The sequence below is a fragment of the Chrysochloris asiatica genome, unplaced genomic scaffold, assembly GCF_000296735.1.
Source record: "Chrysochloris asiatica unplaced genomic scaffold, ChrAsi1.0 scaffold00118, whole genome shotgun sequence".
NCBI lineage: Eukaryota > Metazoa > Chordata > Mammalia > Afrosoricida > Chrysochloridae > Chrysochloris > Chrysochloris asiatica.
The window spans coordinates 10,319,646-10,325,019 of record NW_006408636.1 but is presented as its reverse complement, the minus strand read 5'-3'; the positions used below and the strand labels follow the sequence as shown (position 1 = coordinate 10,325,019).

Genomic DNA, 5,374 nt, shown 5'->3' with positions numbered 1-5,374 from the left:
CTTTCTACTCCCGTAAAGATTTACACCCTCGGAAACCCTGTACAGGGTCGCTATGGGTCAGAACCGACTCGATGGCACTTAACAACAACAACAACAATGCTTAAGATATCGATGTTGATGCATTCCATTTCATTTTTGATAACTTCCAATTTTCCCAGATTCATGCTTCGTACATTCCATGTTCCGATTTTCAATGGATGTTTACAGCTGTTTCTTTTCATTTTGAGTTGTGGCCCATCAGCAAATGAAGATTCTGTGCGCTTTTCTCCCCCTAGCTTAACTCTATTCACGTCATCATGATCAACTCTACTTTGAGTAGGCATTTTTTTCCCAGTTGCATTCTGAGTGCCTTCCCACCAGAGGGACTCATTTTCCGGTCCTGTATCTGACAGTGTTTCTCTGCTATTCATAGAGTTTTCAGTGACTAGCGATTTGGAAGTAGTTCGTCACTCCTTCTTCCTAGTCTGTCTTTGTCTGGAAGCTCATCTGAAACCTATCCACCATGGGTGACCCTGCTGTTTATTTAAAATACTGTTAGCAGAGCCCTCAGAATCACAGCAACTCGATCCACCACAGCATGACAGACAGATGACTGGTGGCCATTTGGTTTTATGTCGAAACTGTCACTTTAAATTTCGATATCAGGATTGATAGTATCAGATACAAGAATGGGGAGGGCCATATACAAGAAGAGGAAGAGTGGCATAAGAATAATGAAGATAGGTGAAGACACAGGGAGGTATGCTTGGGCTAAAGGGGATAGAGATAAACAGTGACTTATACAAAACTGTGGAACAACAATGTTCTGTGCATTGATACATAGATTGAGACATCAACTGACTAGGTAATGGAGTAAGAGTGGGATGTTGTTGTTGTTAAGTGCCTTTGAGTTGGTTCCGACCATAGTGACCCTGTATAAGGTTTCTGAGGAACAGGTGGTGAGCTTGAACAGCCGACCTTGCGGTTCAAACCGACTTTGTAGTCTAGCACATTTAACCCACAGTGCCACACCAGAACTCTCTCTCTCTCTCTGTCTCACTCTCTCTCTATATCTATATCTATATCTATGTTATCTCACAAATATATGAGTTTGAAAGAAGATATCTGTACATGAGTGCTTACCTTTCATGCAAACACAACTCTGAATGTGGTGGAGCAAAATGATAAAAGCTTCTTAGATATTATCGAACATCTAAGGCAATGAGTTGATGGGCCTGGGTGCTTAGGGCAATAATCTCATGGGACACCATGGTCAACTGGCATAACGTAGTTGACAAAGATAATGTCCTACATCCTGCTTGGGTGAGTATCATATGGGATCTTGAACACTCATGAGTGGCTGTCTAAGGTGCAGCTATTTGGTTTCTCCATGTGCAGTAGAAAGAAGAATTATAAGAATTGAAGAGAACTTAGAATCAGTTAGTCCAATGGACTAAAGGAATATCAGTCTCCATGACTCTGAGACCAGAAGAACTAGATGGTGCCCACCTACTACTATCAACTACCCTGAAAAGGATCATATTATAGTGTCCCAGATAGAGTGGGAGAAAATGTAGAAGAAAACTCAAAATTGTTTAATAATAATAATAATAAAAAGACAGGGTTTACTAGTCAGAAAGAGATTGGAGGTATCTGATACTGTGGCCCTCTGACCACCCTTCAGGTCTGGAAAGGAACTCACCCTCATGGATAAATTTTCAGCCAAGCAGTAGACAGGTTTATTGTGGGAAATGACAGCACTAGCAAGGTAGGTTCAGCATGCAATGGTCAATGATTTAAGGTCAAATGGGCAACATTTTCCTAAGGACAAAGGTGAGAAGGTATAGGAAGGTGGGTGGAATGCAAATAGGAACCTCAGGGAGGAAGTGGGTGACTGTTGATGCATGGAGGGGATTGAGATGAAACAAAGTGTATGATTTGTTGAATGTAAAGCTGATGCTCTTGCCTGTAAACCTTCACTCAATTTACAATAAAAGTTTCTTTCTTTCTTTTTTTTTTTTAAGGAAGGCAATGAATGGGATGGCATATACAAAATTCTGAAAGGAAAAACAAAAACACAATGGGATAGAGTTGAGGAAACCCCGCATAGTGCTGCCAACATCCCAGCAGAGAAGCTGAGATCAACATCAACTTTGAAATATTTAAAGTGGATACAAAACTATTTCAGCACTGCAGACAATTAAGTGTGTTGTTGTGGGCTATGGTGCCATTGGTAAAACATGTTTCCTGATATCCTACACAACAAACAAATTTCCATCTGAATGTGTACCAACTGTTTTTTGACAAATATGCAGCCACAATTATGATTGATGGAAAGCCATATACTGTTGGAGTTTTTGATATTGCAGGGCAAAAAGATTATGACAGATTACTACCGCTGAGTTATCTACAAACAGATGTATTTCTAGTATGGTTTTTGTTGTGTCTCCTTCCTTATTTGAAAATATGAAAGAAAAGTGGGACGGGAAATAACTCACCACTGTCTAAAGATTCCTTTCCTGATTGTTGGGACACAAATTGATCTCAGAGACGACTCCTCTACGACTGAGAAACTTGCCAAGAATAAACAGAAGCCAATCACCCCAGAGACTGCCAAAAAGCTGGGCTGTGACCTGAAGGTTGTCAAATATGTGGAGTATTCTGCATTCACACAGAAAGGCCTAAAGAATTTATTTGACGAAGCATTATTGGCTGCCCTGCAGAAGAGCCACAGGTATGTACTGCTATGAACATCTTGCCAGAGTTCTTTCTGCACAGCTGGTGCCGGTGCCATACTAATGGTGGTGGTGGCTGTGTGCCATACTAATAGCAATGTTTAAATCAAACTAAAGATTAAAAATTAAAATGCATGTTTTCAATGACAAATGCCCTGCACCTACCCATATGCACATGTGAGACAAAGCCCATAGGAATGGCCCCCTTTCCCCCTCCCAGTACCAGTACTGGGTTTTGTATATATATAATTTATTTATTTATTTTAAGCAAGACATGCTTGTTTATGACTCTGTAACAGACTATATGACTCTGTAACAGACTAATTTCAGTTGTTGAAGCTGCTTTCTGGCTCTACTCTGGAGAGTAATCTGGGACATCTTATTATTTTGTTTTTCTTGTTTATCTTTTTGGGGGGGAATGTATGTGAGTTCATCTTATTTAGTCTTATTCATCTAATTCATTAACCAGTGGTCAGCCATTGAAGGGAGGAGGATAGGATTGATTTCACATTCCACTGAATGAAGTTTAGAAAACATGTTCCCCACCTGGTGTTCTTCGGAAGGAATACAGTGAATGCCTTGTGTAATAACATACTCCTTGTTGAAAGGTGCCTTTCTCTCCACCCTCAAGTAGGGTGGGTAGAACCTGTCTTGCCTCTCCTCTTTTCTACGCTGCACTATATGTGACTTTCTTTCAAGGAAATTTGTTTGTCATTTGCTGATTTTTAAAAAACTTAATTTAAAACTTCTTCTACTGATAAATGAAGAAAGGCATTTGCACCTTTGGAAATACACCAAATGAACTAAGTTCTAATTAAAAGAAAAACATTTTTCCCTGTCAGTCATTGTCTAATATGCTTAGCTTAGATTTACAATTCAATAGTGTAAGAGATGGTGTTCTTGGAACACAGCTGAAGACCTGGTGTATAGAGGAAATATCAGGGGTGGTACTCACAGACAAATGTCTGTGGAATGAGTCACATCCTCTTTCAAGTGATGGGGATGAAGGCCTGCTTCCTGAAGAAGCTTGGAGTGGGGGAGGGGGTGGGGAGAACACTGAACAACATGGGGACCAGTCAGGAGAATCCCCCCTTTCTGTTTTACATATGAGGAACTCTAGAACAGCCAGTTGAGGCTCTCTAGTTTAATAAAAATAATAAAGTGCCAATAGGGATTTTATCAGTTTATTTTGGTTGCAGTTTCCAATTTCTTAAACTGTTTAGGTAATTTTTTCCACTGTTCCCAAATCCTAATTCTTAAAGATTCATTAGTGTTGAACCAATGCTTTCTCATGTCTCAATTCTTTGAATATGCATTTTTCAGATGTATTAAACAAACAAAAAACCTTTACAATTCCCCCCACCTCCAAAAAAAAAAAAAAATACAAAGAGATATTACACTCCCTTTGGGATTTAAAAAAAAAAAAAGGAAGTGGGGGTATAACCAATGTTGACTAGAATGTGGTGAAATTGTAACCTTTATTCAATGGAGGTGAGAATGCAAAATAGTAGAGCCATTGTGGAAAACAGTGTGATGGTTTTCTAACAACTAAAAATCAAACTGGTAGTGTAGTGGTTATGAGTTGGACTGTTAACCTTAAGGCCAGCCATTCAAAACTACCAGTGGGAGAAAGATGAGGCTTTCTGTTCCCGTAAAGATGTGCAGCCTCAGAAACTTTATACAGGGTTGCTATGAGTTGGAACCGACTGCACAGCACACCACCATATGACCCAGCTGTAATCCCATTCCTAGGTATATACCCAAAAGACAAAACCAGATACTCAATAGATTTGGAACATTGAATATTAATGACCCAAGATCAGATGAATTGTGGGTAGACATTAAAGACATCATACATGAAGAAAGCAAAAGGTTATTAAAAAGACAGGAAAGAAAGAAAAGACTCTGAAACTTGCACCTTACTAAGAAATCAGGTCCACTGCCATCGAGTCGATTCTGACTCATGATAACCCTATAGGACACAGTAGAACTGCTCCTTAGAGTTTCATTTTAATTCATATTGAAGGGTGTATCTTTGATCTTCATCAGTAAGTGCTTCAAGTCCTTTTTGCTTTCAGCAAACAAGGTTGTGCCATTTGTATATTGCAGACTGTTGATGAGTTTTCCTCCAATAGTGAAATAATAGGCTTCTCTGATTATTTACTCAGTATACAGATTGAATAAGTATGATGAAAGGATGCAATCCTGATTCACACCTGTCCGAATTTTAAACCAGGCTGTTTCCCCTTGCTTTGTTCGAACGACTGCCTCTTGGCCTATGTATAGGTTCCTCATGAGCACAATCAAGAATTCTGGAATTCCCATTCCTCACAATAGTATCCATTGTTGTTGTTTTAATCCACACAGTTGAATACTTTTGCATAGCCAATTAAGCATAACAAAACTTCTTTCTGGTTTTCTCTGCTTTCAGCCAAGATTCATTTGCAATGATAGTCCTCATTCCACGGACTATTCTGAATCTGGCTTGAATTTCTGGAAGCTCCCTATTGTACTGCTGCAAGTGATTTTGAATTACCTTTACTCAAAATATATTTTCATGTGATATTAGTGATATTGTTTGATAATTCCCGCATTCTGTTGGGTCACCTTTCTTGAGAAAGGGCACAAATATGGATCTCTTCCAGTTGATTGTCTTGAAA

General features: G+C 39.2%; 1 pseudogene; it reads left to right on the top strand.

Moving 5' to 3' along the window:
• The first annotated feature begins 1,248 nt into the window (after nucleotides 1–1,248).
• Nucleotides 1,249–4,130, top strand: LOC102827666 (annotated as a pseudogene).
• The last annotated feature ends 1,244 nt before the right edge of the window (nucleotides 4,131–5,374 follow it).